This window comes from Sciurus carolinensis, chromosome 12 (genome assembly GCF_902686445.1).
Source record: "Sciurus carolinensis chromosome 12, mSciCar1.2, whole genome shotgun sequence".
In the NCBI taxonomy this organism is placed as follows: Eukaryota; Metazoa; Chordata; class Mammalia; order Rodentia; family Sciuridae; genus Sciurus; species Sciurus carolinensis.
Genome location: NC_062224.1, coordinates 55059895 through 55079391, shown reverse-complemented (window position 1 = coordinate 55079391; position 19497 = coordinate 55059895).

Sequence of the window (19497 nt, the reverse complement as noted above, 5' to 3'; positions counted from 1 at the left end):
AAGAAAATAATAAATTTTGTTGAAGGCATACAATAAAAGAAAGAAATTTTTAATACTATACATGTATTCTTTACCAATGGATTTATAAATTCAATGTGATATTAAAATCCCAATAAAATTAACTGTGGAACTTTTCAAATTGACTTTACATTTAGCATAAATATTTGAGAATAAATGAGCCAAAAAATAAAAGGAACAAGGTAAGACCATTTAATCAATAATTTGGCAAGATGTATTCTAAAGCTATAGTGATTCTATTTTGTTTTATTAATGTGGTTATTTTTTAAGTGAAAATACATTACATCTACAATAAGTGAAAATAAAATATTTAAATTTTATAAATAATATTGGCCATTCAACTGAGATCATTTTTTCCCCTTTGAGTCTAAGTCCCCTACAGTATTTTATTATTTTATTTTATATTTGACAAAATCATATTGTATTTATGGGTACAGTGTGATATTTCAACACATGTATCAGCATGCACTAATCAAATTAGACTAATTATCATGTCCATCTCCTTATCATTTTTTCATTTGGATTCTTTGAACTTCTCTCTTTTAGTTCTTAGTAAAATATATAGTATGTTATTGAAAACTATAGCCAACCCATTGTGTTGAAGAAAAATTAAACTTACTCCTCCTGTGTTTTCTTACTTGCTATTCCATCCTTAACTACCTCCCCTATCAAATCAGAGTAATTCACATTTCCATCTTCATATCATTACTTTGTGTTTAGAGGCTTTGAGCTCCTGGTATTCATAAAATGCACAATAGCTTACAGTAACCTTCAGTTCCCCACTATAGAGCACTATATCTTCCTGCTTCTAGCTTACTTTGTGTAGGTGCTCATTATCCAACCTCTCACCATTATCCTTTTTCTTCTCTCCTCCCCAGGATATTAAACTTTTAGAACTTTTTCATGTGACTCTCTAATATTCTGTCCATTAAGGATTAAATTGCACCATTGAGTTAAGGAAATTTAATAAGCAGATTTTGTTCAGCTTAAGAAATATCCCACAGAGTCTCATGAAAAGACTTCCCTCCAGATTCTAAAAGAAAGGAATGTGTATGTGTGTGTGTGTGCACATACATACATGCAAATAGGAAGCAAATGCTTTCTAACCTAACCTGATGCTCTTTTTCCAAGAGGATAAGGAGAAATAAACAAGATCTTTCTAAAGCTGAAATTCATTGGGACCATACTTTGAGTCACTGAATCCACAAAAAGTACTAGTACTAACATCCAGAATAAACAAGAAATTAAAAAAACCTCAACAACAAAAAGTCTAGTTTAAAAATGGTCAAATGATCTGAATAGATATTCTCAGAAGAACAAATAGAAATGTCAGAAAATATGAAAAAAATCATCAGGGAGATGCAAATGAAAACCACAATGAGATATTATCTTACACCATTTTAAAAAAATATTCATGTATTTTTTTATTTTTTGCAAACTGCATTTGATTCATTGTACACAAATGGGTACATCACTTCATTTCTATGATTGTACAGAATAAAGAGTCATACCACTTGTGTAATCATACATGTACATAGGGTAATGATGTCTGTCTCATTCCATGATTTTTCATACCCCCCTCATTTCCTTCTACAGAATCTAAAGTTCCTCCATTCTTCTCTCACTCCCCACTCCCACCCCCATTATATATCATCATCCACTTATCAGGGAAAACGTTTTGCCTTTGGGTTTTGGGGATTGGCTTATTTCACTTAGATATATTTTCCAATTCCATCCATTTATTTGCAAATGCCATAATATTATTATTCTTTATGACTGATTAATATTCCATTGTGTATATATTCCACAGTTTCTTTATCCATTCATCTGTTGAAGGGCATCTGGATTGGTTCCACAATCTAGTTATTGTGAATTGAGCTGCTATAAACATTGATGTGGCTGTGTTACTATAGTATGCTAATTTTAAGTCCTTTGGGTATAAACCAAGGATCTTATCCCATTTAGAATGGCTAATAATAAAAATACAAAAAGTAGGTGTGGTGATGTAACTCAGTGGTACAGCACTTGCCCAGAATGTTTCCAGGACCTGATTTCAAGTCCCAGTAACAAAAAGAGGGAATGAAAGAAAGAAAAAAAAAGACACAAAAGTGATGAGGATGTGGAGAACAGAGAACTTTTAGGTGCTGTTGGTGAAATGTTAATTAGCACAGTCATTATGCAAGGTTAAGAAGATGTAAGATATACATATCAAAACTCATTATATTGGAAGTACTTCCAGAATGGTAAAGACCTTCAAAAATCTGATCCTCCATAAAAACAATGAAAGCACAATAGCAAATATCAAAATCAACTTTTTCAGAATTCTGGAAACTAACCAAAGACTTGTAGCAATTGGAAGAGCATTCATTTCAGAAAAACAACTCAGTTTAGTAAAAACAATGAGTTTTTTGTGTTTTGACTTACCCCATTCTTGTTGCCCTCTCCCCATGTCCACAGTAACCTTGAAAACCAAACATCTCATAATTATAATGAAAGTCAGCTGTCTAGTAGCAACTGAATGGGAGGGAATGAGTTTATAGCGCTCTCATAGCCCCACCTCAAGAGAACTTTCTAAGGCACTCCATTTTTAAGTCTTTATTTATTTAGTTAGTTAGTTTGGGTGCTAAGAATTGAACTTAGGGCCTCCTACCTATTAGGAAGCACTGTACCACCACGCTATGTGCCCTGTCTTTCAGGGCTTCTCTATCTGACCTGACTATAAGTTTATTCTATAATAACAGTCCAATTAGTACTACAGTGTTTGTTAAAAATAATTAGTGAAAAGTGTCTAACATCACAGTTGCCAAATGAATGCTGCTAATCAGGGCTTAAAAGAGTCAACAACAATAACAAAAAGATGTAAAATGAAAATATGAAGATGAGATCTCCATGGGAAGCTTTAAAAGTTCTGACTTATTCCTAGGCATCTCGAAGAGTGCATGCAGCTATGGGACTTGGCACATGCCCAGGAAAACCATGTGAAGTCCCAATCACTCATCTTCCATGGCCTTAAGCCTCTGTGAGACCAGAAAGCAAAAGTGAAGGCAAAATTTTAGACTATCTGCTGGAGCACTGAAAATATCACACACAAACACTCACAGAGAGAGAGAGATCAAAGTCTTGGAAACTTATTATTCATTTAAGGCATTTGCTCTGGTTTGGATAACTGTTCTCCAGACTTGGTCTCCAGTCTGTGGCACTACTTGGAGTCAGTGGGGGCTTTAGGAGGTGGGGACTAGTGGGAGGAAGTTGGGTCACTGGGGGTGTGCCCTTGAAGGAGTTTTTGGAACCCTCACCCCTTCCTCTCTCTTTTTACTTCCAACTATCATGAGGTGAGCAGCTTCCTTCCCAAATGCTCCTGGCTACCTCACCACAGATCCAAAAGCAGCAGGGTCAACCCATTATGGACTGAAGACTCTGAAACTGAACCAAATAAGCCTTTCCTCCTTACCCATTAGATCAGGTATTTTGCCACAGTAATGGAAAGCTAACTAACACAGCATTAAGGAAATCTCTTTCCAGTTTTAACCTGACCATTAAGCTAACAGAGCAGAGATATCATTGGCTACCCATGAGGAAGAAGACAGACTTAACAGAGTTAATCAGGAAAGCCATGAAAAAACAGCAAAATCAATGACAAGAACACTAACAACAATTAACTCTGAGGAAAGCAGTGGTGCAAATCTGATTTTCAGAGTTGCCACATACTATTTAAAATGCTTAGCTTTGATCAAGATTTTAAAGGCAAACACACAGACAGAACGTCTGTCCCATATAGAGGGAACAAAAGCATTCAAGAGAACTGTCCCTGAAGAAGCCCAGACATTGAACATTGAACATAGCAAGCAAACCTTTAAGGACTTAAATCAGCTATTATAAATATGGTCAATAGCTAAAGAAAATCATGTTTAAAGAATTAAAGGAAAATATGACAATAATATTTCACTAAACAAAAATGAAATATCAAAAATAGGCAAACAGAGAAAGAGACAGAAATTAGATTAGTGGTCACCATGGGCTTGAGACAGGATGGGAATGGAGAATTTTCTGGGTAATGACACAAATGTTTTAAAATTAAAGAACTATAATGATTGCAAAATTCTGTAACAGTGAGTTGTATATTTTAGAGAAAAAAGTTATGATGTATGAATCATATACTTAAAGTTGTAACAAAAATCAATTATGTTTCTATATAACAGCAAAAATCAGAAATTGAAATTTATGAAAAGCCCAATACAACTGATAATGGCATAAAAATACAAAATGAGGACAAATTTAACAAAATGTGTGAAAGATCTATATTGTGAAAATTTCAAACAAAATGAGGGAATTTAAGAAAGACCTAATTTAATAGATAGATATACCCTGTTTGTCATTTGGAAGAAATAGACTCACATATATTGACAACTGGTTTTTGGCAAAATGCAAAAGTATTTCACTGGAGAAATGATAGTTTTCAGCAAGGGATATTGGAACAATCAGATATCCATATGAAAAAAAATCCAAAAACCAAAAACAAAAGCCTGAACTTTCATCCATCCACAAAAATTAACTTATAGGGGGTGAGAATCCTAAATATAAAGCTAATTAAACTTCAAGAACTAAACACAGATCAGGTGCAGTGGCACATGCCTGTAATCCCAATGACTCAGGAGGCTGAGGTAGGAGTATTGCAAATTTGAGACCAGGTTCAGTAACTTGGCAAGATCCTGAGTAGCTTAATGAGAACTTCTCAAAATTAAAAAAATAATTTAAAAAAGAACTGGGTATGTGACTCAGTGGTTAAAAACTTCTTGGTTCAATCCTGTTACCACACCCTCCAAAAAAAGAACTTAACATAAAAAATATATTTTTATGGTCTTGATTTAGGTAAAAATTTCTGAGATATGATTTGACACTAAAAGGACAAATTAATATATGAATTTACTCAAAATTAAAACTTCTATGCTTCAAAAAACAGAAGAGAATAAAATTATAAGTTAGAGTGTCAGAGAAAATATTTGTTTTATTAACTACTTGGCAAATTCTCCCTCATAACTGGCAACTGGTGGAAGCTGGGAACTCAAATGTGCCTGACTTGAAAGCCCATGTTCCCACCATATGCAGACAGGCTGCAGTTGTCCAGTTCTGCCCTAGTGTGGAAGCCAAGGGCCACATATATAGGCAGCTAGCACACATGATATGGTTTACAAGATGCACCCAAATGTTAGAAAGTTAAAGTAAGGAAGGGAAGTGTATAACTTTAAGTTTTTAATATGGGTCTGCTGCTTTCTATTTTTTCATCTTGAGCAGTATAACAAAAGTGTCTAGAGCCCAGGATTTATGGTAAGAAGAGAACCCACTTTCTAATTCTGATCCTGTGACTCGGTTTCAGTACTTTGGGTGAAGTATCTAAGTGTCTGCAGATTCAAGTTCTCTGTCTGTTAAATAAGAATATGAAAATACAAATGTATTCTATTTTCTGCTGTGAGAAATTACTTCCAGACACACAGTGAAAAACTTCTCACTTTTTGTATATCAGTTTCATTGTCTGTAAAGCGGGGATAAGAATTGCTGAGTGATTAAAAGAGTTAATACCCATGATACAGTTAGAACAGTGCTTGGTACAGAATAAGGTATTTTAGGCAGGATTATTAATTTTGCCAATATTTTACATTTATAATTAGTGAAAAAAGCATCCAGCTTAGTCTTGACACTAGGATCATAACAACCTGAAGTCCACTGCAATGATGACTGCAGGACAAAAGTGAGGTAGTGTCTTTAAAAAAAAAAAAGATTAAGAAAAATTGAAAGTTAGCATGGTGTATGAGTTCTGCAAAGAAACAGAATCAAAAAGTGCACACAGTATATATATATATATATATATAATATATATATGAAAGATTTAAGAAGTTGGCTCACATAGTTATGATGAAGGTTGATAGATCCAACAGGTGAATTAATAAGCTGAAGACCCAGAAAGCATGATGTTGGTTCTACTCCATGTCAGAAGGCCAGAGAACAAGGCCAATGCTGTCTGAGTGCAAAGGTTGACAGGTTTGAGACCCTAGGAGGAGTTTATGTTTCAGTTGCAATCTGAAGGTAGAAAAAAAGCCAACATCTTTATCAAAAAGTAGTCAGGCAAGAATTTTCTCTTGCTCAATGGAGAATCAGTTTTTTGTTCCATTCAGGCCTCCAACTGACTGGATAAAATTCACTATTAGGAAAAACAACATGTTTCACTCAGTCTACCCATTCACATGTCAATATCATCCAAAAATTCCACCACAGACACTCTGAATAATGTTTGACAAAATATCTGGGCACCCTGTGACCCAGTCGAGTTGACACATAAAAGGTGGCAAATAAATAAATAGCAATAATTTTCTACATGTAATATCTGATTAGAGTTACTTGGAAAAATATTGCAATTTATTTAAATAGCTCAAATATATAGCACATCAGCACTGAAACATCATTTTGGGATATAAGACATCAAGCTCATATATAATGTGTACAGTTTCTTTCTGAACTGCAATACATACCTGTTTAAAGTTCATATATTAGAGAATTATAAGTCAAACATTTTGAACTTAATGTGCATTATGTATAATAAAGAACACATTTCAAATTAAATTAATATAGTAAAATAAATAATTTATTATTAAATAACAAATACTTATAGTAATTTGTAATTGAAATGTAATAGCAATTAATAAAAAGCCCACACTGACTCACTCAAAAGTGTCCCTGTCCTGAATATTGCCAAGATGGAGAATGAAATGGTGCATGTAAAGTTTACATTTGCAAAACTAGATGTTATATGTCAGAAGAATCTCTCAGCTCTAGCAATATAATTGTCTAAATCTATTTGACTAGTGTTTAGTGTACAACGACTAAAATCCCGTGTAACTACTTGCCATTTCCAACAAGCATCAAGGAAAGAACTAGCATCTTGGCATCCATTTGAGGCCACTTCAGAGGAACTTTTTAATCTACCAAAAGGCAAAACAGATCCCCTATAGGACTTTTAAAAGAGATTTGGGGAAGAAGTTTTAAATGGATAAGCAGAGCATACTTGATATTTCAATATATCACTAGAAGAGTTAACTCAAGAATAAGTGGACAATCAGTTTAAGAACTTTTGATTTGTTTACCTGATATTTGCTATTTTCATTGGTTCTTAGCAAATCAAATGTAAAAGAAAAGGAAATGAAAAAAATGGAAGGGAGGGAATGGGAAAAGGGGGTAAAAGGAGAAGGAAGAGACCTGCATTTATACCCCTGACATGTAGAAATGCTGATATTGCTGCTTCCCCAAGTTGGGGGTATTCAGCTGTCACTATTGAGCTGCATTGTAATATTTCATCTCAGGGAAGCCTATCTGGTTTTTGTTGCAAAATCTAGGAATACTTGTCTTTTGTAGCTAATTAAATGAATCAGAAACCAATACTTCAAATGACAAGCAATTAATACTCATGAAATTTGCTTGATTTTATTTTCTTCCCCTTCCTCCTCCTCCTCTTTGTTCTTCATCATCATCATCATCATCATCATCATCAAGTTATAGCTACCTTAGCAAACCATTTCTTTTAACTGGGTGATTTAATCCACTACATTTAATATTATTATTGATAGTCAATGTTCATTATTCACAATTCCTTATTTGTGAATTTCCCAACTTGCAACAAGTTTGTAGCCCACAAAGCAAGACTCAGGGTATTTTCCTGGTCATTCCTGTCATGTGCACAGTGGCAAAAATACTCATCAGTGTATTTTCTAAGATGGGTCAGCAAACATCAAATTGTTCAGTGTAAGTCATTTTCTGTGTAAGTCTTTATATTATCTTCATTTTGAATGACAGTTTTGCTAGATATAGGATTCTTGGTTGATAGTTGGCGTGTCCCTCGCCCGCAAGAAAGCACGACAGAGGAATCTTCCTTCAGCAGTTTAATAAGGACCTTAATATTATAAAACCATGGTTTTTCTTCTTCTTTTCTTGAGCCGAATTCATACACTTTTATACTCTTGCAATAGCCAATCTACTCCTGCCACTTGGCCTATGTTCATAGGTGCTCCCACTTGCAACAGTTGGCTTAACCAAATATGGGCTTGTTTACCTAGAAAGCACTTCAGGAAACCAGCGCCATCTTATCATGTTGGTGAGGCGGCTCGCCACAGCTCCCCCTTCTTTATTTTATGAACACAGGTGAAGGTAGAGGCCCTATCCTACTGTGCAAAAGTGGCAAATAGTGAATGTCAGTCCCAGAGTGGCACCTTCTCTGGGCCTGATATCACCTAAGCCGATGCCTTCTTTTGTAGGGTGGGACGTGGACATCAAACCCACATGCAATAGGGCATGCCTTCCTTGAGGTTCAAAAATAAAACTCTCAAGTGCAGTGCTTTGCCTCGCATCCTGTGTCCATGAAGACATAGCGGTATGGAAAACCATACTAGGGGGAGCTTATCCAGCTTACGCAACTGCAAAGGCCTGAGGTAGGAAAACACGTCACCCTACTTGCCAATGCTGCACAATACAGGGGCACCATAATGAACACAAGGCATACAGTAACAGTTCTCTCCTCCAACATCATGTTATAGCTCAAGATCAAAAGTGGAAGTTACAAGACAATTGAAGCCTTAATTAGTACAAGAAATCCCCAGGATGTAAAACCACAGTCCTCAAAGAAAAGTACATATTAATTACAGCAGTACCCTGCAGACACCTAGCGTAAATGATAATTTAACTCTAACAGACATATACTAAAAAATGTCACTTATTCCCGTGCCAGATTAGCCAACCACACAGAAGGTGACACCCCTTGCTCAATGGCCAACACAGCCTGAATTAACACCACCTTTTCACGTGCTTGAAGCACTCTTAGCTTGCAAATAAACCAAAGGCAAAGGCAAATACCTGCAAAACAAATACATTCAAAGATCCCCACATTAACTCATTCTTTAAAATAACTAAAGGCAGAGGTGAGCCAGCTAGAGAACTGACTCAAAGTAACAGGCTCAACACGAGTGTCATTTAAAATCGCAATCTGCAATAATTGTTGAGTCATCATCTTCTCAGCTTCTAGGGACCAATTGCCTGCAAGAAAGGCGGAAATCAAGTGGCTTTGATTTTTTGCTTCTTCATATCTTACTGGAGTTATACACATGTGTTTATGATTCCCAATGCATCCAACTCGTGCAATTTGAAAAGTTCATCCAACTGTACTTGTAGTAAATCTATCCTTTGATTTGCCGCCAAGATCCCTGATAGGATATGTCTGTTAACGCGGTCCTGGGATTCCAGTACCTGTGTAGTTTGTGTATAACTTGATTAATGGTTTGTGCTGTTTGAACTTGATTGGTCATGGCTAGAGCAGCGGTAGTGGCTGCAGCAGCAGAGACAGCAATAGCAGTTATTATGGCTGCGGTAATGCCAAAGTCTCTCTTTTCTCTGAAGAGGTGCACCAACGGAAAATTATCTGGATTGACCTCCACTGGGACAGGTACAAAGGTGGGTACCTTTACAATCACAGCAACAGATTCACTACCGTTCCAACACTCTGAAAGCAGTCAGGTAATATTATCATTAGAACAATTTAAATCACTTCCGAACTGTTTGATAATAGAAATAGAAAAAGGGGGGGGCAGGCGGCGAACAATGTCTGTCAGCCGCAGAATTATCATGTGCATCCAAAGTTAAAAAATTAATGGTAAAAAGAGCCAAAGACAAACACTCTTTAGGAGTACAGCTTGCTCCTATTCCCCCTTTTTGTCTTTGTAAAAGTTCTTTAATCGTTCTATGAGCTCTCTCCACGATTCTCTGACCTAGGGGGTTGTAAGGTAAGCCATGAGTCAGTTGCACTCCCATAGTGGAGCAGAAAGAGGTGAATTGTTGACCAGTGTACACCGGCCCATTATCTGTCTTCAAGGAGCATGGAAGGCCCCAGGCGGCCCAAGCCTCTAGGCAATGGGAGATGACATGATGGCCTTTTTCTCCTGCTAAAGCAGAGGCATGCATAACTCCAGAGAAAGTATCTATTGAGACATGAACATATTTTAGGGAACCAAACTCTGCAATATGAGTTACATCCATTTGCCAAATCGTAAGAGGTCGCAAGCCTCGGGGGTTAACAACAAGAGAAGGGAGATGATGAAATGGAACACAATGAGAACAGTCTAAGACAATCTGTCTCGCTTCTGCTCGAGGAATAGAGAAGCACTTGCGAATGTTTGGGAGTTAACATGAACTTATTATGAAAGTCTCGAGCACTGTCAAGAGAAGAAAGAAAACAAATTGTGCGGGTAGTGGCATCTGCCCTTGCGTTTCCTCAACAATAGGTCCAGGGAGAGCCGTATGAGCTCTTATATGTACAGGATAAAAGGGTGCAGAATGGCCCAAAATCAAATTTTGTAACTGAGTAAATAAAGATGAAACTTTGTTGTTAGGATTGATGGCACCTACAGTTTCCAACACCTTAAGTGCTCCTTAGAGAAGTCCTCTTATTCCCTGGGTTCAGGCTGACTGAGGGCAAAAGATCCAAATACTGGTCTATCTTGTCTTCTGTATTTAATTCCAATCTCGAAGTTTGATCTTAATCATCCAGCAAGCCAGTCTCACCAGTCATAAAGTAAGAGTACTGGGCTTTAACTTTAATGTCCATAACTTACAGTTATTTACCCTTTTATCTAACTGGAGTCTGCATTAGTTCTGGAAGTTACCACTATTTGTTCTGGTATCTGTTACCACTATCTGTTAGGTGATGGCTTATTATCACAAGTTACCTAGGTTGCGTGTTCTTGAAGCATCTACTTCTGCAAAACATTAACAGGTAACAGTTTTATAAAATGAAATAAGTAAGAGTAAAAATATATTCTGCTTGTATAATAGCTATTTGAATTTTGACTGAGAACCACATTATATTCCCTATTTGAGATCATAGTAATTTTACAACAACAAAAAAAAAAAAACCCAATCTTTTGATTATAACTTTAAATAAGCTGAAGTCTGACTTATTTTGGAGTCACTCTAACATGTAGTAAGGTGGGAGGCAGAGCCTTATCTCAGGTAAGGCGTGACTCTTTACAGATCTTAAGTGTTTTAATCCTACAACTAATTTTTTGTCCCTTTTGCCATGACCAGCATGACCAAATTTTTAAGTTCAGTGAGGGTCAAAGGAGTATTAGAAAATAAAGGTTTATAAACACAGATTTTGAAGATTAAGCTGAGATCAGATGGAGCTCTGTTCTCTGATGGAAATGCAGATCTAAAGGGTTATGTTAGCAACATTTATACATGTCTTATTATTAAGTTAAAGACTATGTAAGCATTATTTTTTGTTTTCAGGAGAGTTACAGAGACTAGACCATCTACATAACTTTTTTTCACAACTGCAAAGTGCAATGTTAGGAACTCTGTGTAGCTCTCAAAGAAGTCCACTGTCCAAAGTTACTGTAAGGTGGGCAGGAACTAGAGAAGGGAACTGATGAAACACTGGTTATCTAGCAAAACAATTTCTTTTGGCCCAAGAGCTGTGTGCTTGATATCAATGTAAGAGCTGATAGGACTCCTGTACAGAGCCTCCCCAGGGAGGTTACTGCCACAGCAGTTAGGCATCTTGTGTTCCTACACAGGAACACTTCCAGGCACCAGGCATGCTACAGTCATGAAGTCAGGGACCCCAATCTCAGTCATTGTTGTCCCATTTTGCTATAATGCATTATACTCTTTCTTAAATGTCATTTTAAGAAGTTTATATATTGATTTCTGAGTTCATATAACATCAGTTAACACAATCTAACATTATATCCAAAACAGGAATCAATCAAAGAAAGGCTGAGAGAGCTTTAACTTTTTTTTGTGTAGCAAAATGCTTGTACCTGCTACAATATGAACCTTTAAACAAATCAGGCTGTCACTAACTCTTAGATATATATTACATTTAAATTTTTATCTCAGTGAAATAAGTAACCAATGTTACATATACCTTACTGATAATATGTCCCGTAATAGAACATTTTTTTCGCCCTCCTAAATTTTATTATATTTTATTTTTTTTATTTATTTATATTTTTACGTTACATAGGGTAATGATGTTTATTTTTTTTTCCCTTCCCCCCACCCCTCCCACCCTTTTCCCTTTATACAGTCCTTCTTTCCTTCATTCTTACCGCTCTCCTTAGCCTAACTCTAAACCTAACCCTAAACCTAATGCTAACCCCTCCCACCCCCATTATATGTCCTCATCTGCTTATCAGCGAGATCATTCGTCCTTTAGTTTTTTGAGATTGGCTTATCTCACTTAGCATGATATTCTCCAATTTCGACCATTTGCCTACAAATGCCATAATTCTATCATTCTTCACTGCGTAATATTCCATTGTATAAATGTGCCACAGTTTCTTTCCATTCATCAACTGAAGGGCATCTAGGTTGGTTCCACAATCTGGCTATGGTGAATTGAGCAGCAATGAACATTGATGTGGCTGTATCTCTGTAGTATACTGATTTAAGTCCTTTGGGTATAGACCAAGGAGTGGGATAGCTGGGTCAAATGGTGTTTCCATTCCAAGCTTTCTGAGGAATCTCCACACTGCTTTCCAGAGTGGCTGCACTAATTTGCAGCCCACCAGCAATGTATGAGTGTTCCTTTTCACCACATCCTCGCCACACCTATGTTGCTTGTATTCTTGATAATCGCCATTCTAATTGGGGTGAGATGAAATCTTAGGGTAGTTTTTTTGCATTTCCCTAATTACTTGGGATGTTGAACATTTTTTCATATATCTGTTGATTACTTGTACATCTTCTTCTGTGAAGTGTCTGTTCATTTCCTTAGCCCATTTGTGATTGGATTATTTGTATTCTTCGTGTAGAGTTTTTTGAGTTTTTTATAGATTCTGGAAATTAGTGCTCTATCTGAGGTATGGTTGGCAAAAATATTCTCCCACTCTGTAGGCTCTCTCTTCACATTTCTGATAGTTTCCTTTGCTGAGAGAAAGCTTTTAGTTTGAATCTATCCCAGTTGTTGATTCTTGCTTTTATTTCTTGTGCTATGGGAGTCCTGTTAAGGAAGTCTGATCCTAAGCCAACAAGTTGAAGAATTGTACCTACTTTTCTTCTATAAGATGCAGGGTCTCTGCTCTGATTCCAAGGTCCTTGATCCATTTTGAGTTGAGTTTTGTGTAGGGTGAGAGATAGGGGTTTAATTTCATTCTATTGCATATGGTTTTCCAGTTTTCCCAGCACCATTTGTTGAAGAGGCTATCTTTTCTCCATTGCATATTTTTGGAACCTTTGTCTAGTATGAGAAAATTGTATTTATTTGGGTTTGTGTCCATGTCCTCTATTCTGTACCATTGATCTACCTGTCTATTTTGGTACCAATACCATGCCGTTTTTTTATACTATTGCTTTGTAGCAGAGTTGAAGATCTGGTATTGCAATACCCCCTGCTTCGCTCTTGCTACTGAGGATTGCTTTAGCTATTCTAGGTTTTTTATTCTTCCAGATGAATTCATAATTGCTTGCTCTATTTCTTCAAGGTACATCATTGGGATTTTAATTGGAATTGCATTGAATCTGTATAGCACTTTAGGTAGTATAGCCATTTTGACGATATTAATTCTGCCTATCCAGGAACATGGGAGATCTTTCCATCTTCTAAGGTTTTCTTGAATTTCTTTCTTTAGTGTTCTGTAGTTCTCATTGTAGAGGTCTTTCACCTCTTTTGTGAGATTGATTTCCAAGTATTTTATTTTTTTCGATGCTATTGTGAATGGGGTAGTTTTCCTAATTTCTCTTTCTGAAGATTCATCACTTATGTATAAAAATGCATTGGATTTATGAGCATTGATCTTGTAACCTGCTACTTTACTGAATTCACTTATGAGTTCTAAAAGTTTTCTGGTGGAATTTCCAGGTTCCTCTAAATATATAATCATGTCATCAGCGAACAGGGATAGTTTGAGTTCTTCTTTTCCTATTCGTATCCCTTTAATTTCTTTGGTTTGTCTGATTGCTCTGGCTAGAGTCTCAAGGACGATGTTGAATAGAAGTGGTGAAAGAGGGCATCCCTGCCTGTTCCAGTTTTTAGGGGGAACGCTTTCAGTTTTTCACCATTTAGAATGATATTAGCCATGGGCTTAGCGTAGATTGCCTTTATAATGTTTAGGAATGTTCCCATACCCCAATTTTTTTTAGTGTTTAGAGCATGAAGGGATGCTGTATTTTATCGAATGCTTTTTCTGCATCTATTGAAATAATCATGTGATTCTTAACTTTAAGTCTGTTGATATGGTGAATGACATTATTGATTTCCGAATGTTGAACCAACCTTGCATCCCTGGGATAAAACCCACTTGATCATGGTGCACTATCTTTTTATATATATTTATGTGATTTGCTAAAATTTGTTGAGAATTTTTGCGTCGATGTTCATTTAGGATATTGGTCTGAAATTTTCTTTCCTCGATGTGTCTCTGTCTGGTTTAGGTATCAGGTGATATTGGCTTCATAGAACGAGTTTGGTAGGGTTCCCTCCTCTTCTATTTCATGGAATAGTTTGAGGAGTATTGGAATGAGCTCTTCTTTAAACGTTTTGTAGAACTCGGCCGAGAACCCATCTGGTCCTGGACTTTACTTTGTTGGTAGGCTTTGATGACCTCTTCTATTTCATTGCTTGAAATTGGTTTTTAAGTTGTGTATGTCCTCCTCGTTCAGTTTAGGTAATTCAATGTCTCTAGAAATTTGTTGATGTCTTTGAGGTTTTCTGTTTTGTTGGAGTATAGATTTTCAAAATAGCTTCTAATTATGTTTTGTATTTCACTCGTGTCTGTTGTGATGTTTCCTTGTTCATTCCGAATTTAGTAATTTGAGTTTTCTCCTCTTTCTCTTTGTTAGTGTGGCTAAGGCTTTATCAATTTTATTTATTTTTTCAAGGAACCAACTATTATTTTGTTAATTTTTCCAATGTTTCTTTTGTTTCGATTTAGTTGATTTCGGCTCTGATTTAACTATTTCCTGTCTTGTACTACTTTTGGTATTGGTCTGCTCTTCTTTTTCTAGTGCTTTGAGCTGTAGTGTTAAGTCCTTTATTTGTTGATTTCTACTTCTTTTTTGAATGCACCCCATGAAATAAATCTTCCTCTAAGTACTGCTTTCATAGTGTCCCAGAGATTTTGATATGATGTGTCTTTGTTCTCCTTTACTTCTAAGAATTTTTAATTCCCTCCTGATGTCTTCTGTTATCCATTCATCATATAATAGTGTATTATTTAGTTCCAAGTATTGGAGAAGTTTCTGTTTTTTATTCTGTCATTTATTTCTAATTTCAATCCATTATGATCTGATAGAGTACAAGGTAGTATCTCTATCTTCTTGTATTTGCTAAACGTAGCTTTGTGGCATAAAATATGGTCTATTTTAGAGAAGGATCCATGTGCTGCTGAGAAGAAAGTGTATTCGTTCTTTGTTGGATGGTATATTCTATATATGTCTGTTAAGTCTAAATTGCTGATTGTGTTGTTGAGATCTATAGTTTCTTTATTCAATTTTTGTTTGGATGATCTATCCAGTGGTGAGAGAGGTGTGTTAAAATCACCTAGTATGATTGTGTTGTGGTCTATTTGATTTCTGGAATTGAGAAGGATTTGTTTGACGTACGTGGATGAGCCAATGTTTGGGGCATAGATATTTATGATTGTTAAGTCTTGCTGATTTATGCTCCCTTAAGCAGCATGTAATGTCCTTCTTTATCCCTTCTGACTAGTTTTGGTTTGAAGTCCATTATCTGAGATGAGGATGGATACTCCAGCTTTTTTGCTATGTTCGTGTGCATGGTATGTTTTTCCCCATCCTTTCACCTTTAGTCTATGGATGTCTCTTTCTATGAGATGAGTCTCTTGCAGGCAGCATATTGTTGGATTTTTCTTTTTAATCCAATCTGCCAGTCTGTGTCTTTTGATTGATGAATTCAGGCAATTAACATTCAGGGTTATTATTGTGATATGATTTGTATTCCCAGTTAATTGACTCATATTTGTTTTTGACATGATTTGGTTTCTCCTTTATTGGCTATTCCTTTAGGCTAGCACCTCCTGTTGCTGATTTGCATCATTGTTTTTCATCTCTTCCTCATGGAATATTTGCTGAGAATGTTCTGTAATGCTGGCTTTCTTTTTGTAAATTCCTTTAGCTTTGTTTATCATGGAAGGATCTTATTTCATCGTCAAATTTGAAGGTAAGTTTTGCTGGGTATAAGATTCTTGGTTGGCATCCGTTTTCTTTCAGGGCTTGGTATATGCTGTTCCAGGCCCTTCTGGCTTTTAGGGTCTGGATTGAAAAATCTGCTGATATTCTTATTGGTTTCCCTCTGAATGCAATTTGATTCTTTTCTCTCATGGCCTTTAAAATTCTGTCTTTGTTTTGTATGTTAGTTATTTTCATAATAATATGCCTTGTTGTGGGTCTGCTGTAATTTTGTATATTTGGAGTTCTATAAGCCTCTTGTATTTGGTTTTCCATTTCATTCTTCAGATTTGGGAATTTTCTGATATTATTTCATGAATAGATTGTTCATTCCTTTGGTTTGCTTCTCTAAGCCTTCCTCAATCCCAATAATTCTTAAATTGGCCTTTTCATGATATCCCATAATTCTTGTAGATTCTGTTCATGATTTCTTACCATCTTCTCTGTTTGACCAACTTTGCTTTCAAGATTAAATAATTTTTCTTCAATGTCTGAGGTTCTGTCTTCCAGGTGCTCCATTCTATTGGTTATGCTTTCTATGGAGTTTTTAACTTGGTTTATGTTTCCTTCATTTGAAGTATTTCAGTTTGTTTTTTTTTTAGTATCTCTAACTCTTTATTGAAATGATCTCTTGCTTCCCGTATTTGCTCTTTTAACGTTGATTGGTGCGATCATTTAATGCCTGCATTTGCTCTTTCATCTACTCCTTCAATGCCTGCATTTGCTCTTTCACCTCCTCGTTAGCTTCCCTAATCGTTTTAATTACATACATTCTGAACTCCCTTTCTGACATTTCTTCTGCTGTGCTGTCATTGGGTTTTATTGATGTAGTATCTAGGTTTGTTTGGGACATTTTCTTCCCTTGTTTCTCATGTTGGTCAGCTGTCAGTGGGACCCTGAGATATTGCAGTTTTCCACTATTGGCTTATAGTGTCCTGGTAGATTTCCAGTGTATCACCTCCCAGCCTTCAGTAGCCTGATGTCTTGGAGGAATCTGATAAAGCAGTGCATCCAAAGAAAACTGCCCCTAGCCCCCCTGGTTCCACGATTTGGAACTGGCTCTGTGCTGAATGCTCTCACTGTGGGCCTGCACCGTGCAGCTGGCAGTGTGGGAGGAGCTCACTGCCGGAGTGTGGAAGGCTACCTTGGGAAGACTCTAGCTGCCCTGCCCGGCTCCGATAAGCCCCTCTATCTGGGCCTGCCCCCGGGCCAAGCTTACCCAGTGGGCAGACTCACCCGTGGCTCTATTTCAGTCCGAGACTCTCAATGCCTCCCCTTCTTAACTCCTGGGTTCTGGAGCGACAGGGGGTGCAGTCTCCCTTTAGGCCGCCATCTTGGATCGCCCCGAGAAGAGAGCCTGCAGCCGGAGTGGGCAGAGCCGCCTGAGAGGTCTCTGGCTGCCCTGCCCTGATCCCAGAGGCTGTTTGCAGATCGAGGCTCTCCGTTGGTTCGGGGGCTTGTGGCTGGTTCTATGTAGAAAGTCTCTCACGGGCGGTCAGCTCCGAGAAGCTAGCCTTGAATGGCACCTCCCCCGCAGGGTCCAGACTACTTGGGGAAGTCTCTGGCTGCCCTGTCTGGACCCTGAATCTGCTTGCGTGCCAGAGTACGCTGAGCTGCACTCCCATAATAGAACATTAAATGATAGAAATAAATCCCCAATTAAAATTTACTCTTTATAAGTTTTAAGATTACCATTACAGACAAGTTTAATCTGGAGAATAGCACAGCTTGATAAATTTCCTGCTTTAAAAACTTGTATACCTGAAAAATATGAACACATTCATATACTAGTGACCATTTTACAATTACCTTGACACTTTATCTTACCAAATTAGTTTTTAAAGAAAATTTAGACTCTGTAACATAGTACAACTCTTAACAGTTGTTTAACCATAATTGTATAAACCCCAATTTTTAAGACTAATTGTTCTAAAGAATAAAACTTAATAGACACAAAGTTAAGAGTAAATTAGTGTTTCTAAGAAATCCTTGTATTATACCATGTCATTTTACCATGTAGATTAAACTTTGGTTTTATCAGGACATTAGTATTTCACCTTAGGAAAAACCTTAAATAGCTTTGGCTGTTTACATGTTGAAACCTACCCTTTATTTACATAGACGTTCTTAGCACTTACTTAGACCCTCATGTATTTCATCATATAAGCACTTTCTTACCTAGAAACATTTCCTTTTCCCTTTTACTAAATATATTTCCATATCCAGACCCTTTTATTTTTTCTTTCCTATTTGTTGACCCCTTTTTTTTACATTTTGAAACAACTCTTATGAAATTTCTGAATTTAGATAAATTGCTCTATTTTAATAAGATTAAATATTGTGTTGTTTATAGTACTCTAATTGAAACACAGTTGAAACCTTTAGAACCCTTTGTATATAGAATTGTACTTGTTAAGACATAACTCTTAGTAACCTTGTTTTTAGTTTAGTGAGGACACAAAGTAATTTAAACCCTTTTTATTTACCAACCTATGAAAGCACCAATAATGTTTAAGTATGATACTCCATGGAATTTAAGGAGTTAAGAGTACTTGATGTTATTTAACAATGAGCATTTTAATTTTGTAAATTAATCAGATGTCTCTACAAACACATTTAAGTAATCCCTATATATAACTCTAATTTACTTATTCTGTAAAAACCAAGAAAGCAGGCAGGTGTCCTGAACAGTATTTGTTGTCTCTTTCCTGTTGAAGAAAAGTCCTAGAACAATTGATATTAGACATTGTTTAACATCAACATTCCATTAGTTTGACCACCTAGAGACTTGCAAGTTATTTTTAAAGACATTCACTTTTATTAGTTTACTCAATTTAAATAGAACTCTTTCAAATCACGTGAATAAAAGTATTTGGATCCATTTTTAAATTTTAATTTAGAGCGCTCAGTTTTGATACAGACAAAACATGACACCAGACAGCATGACATAGAAATAACACAAAATCAAAGGCCTTGTAACTTTATAGGTGAATCTCCATTGTAATGTAACAGATGTTCAAAAACTTTAGTTGAATAAAAAATAGAACTGATCAAAAAGAAAAAAAATCATTAACCTAGGTATGCAAGATCAAATTATGAGCTCAAAAATACAGCATTAAAGAAAAACAAAACAAAACAAGAATCCTGGAAAATGAGTTAATTCTGTGTAGCAGTCCAGAAGTTTAAAACAGACACCCTTTTGTTTTCTTTTCTTATCTTCAGTTTACCCCCCTTTCCCGCTGAGACTGTTGCAGT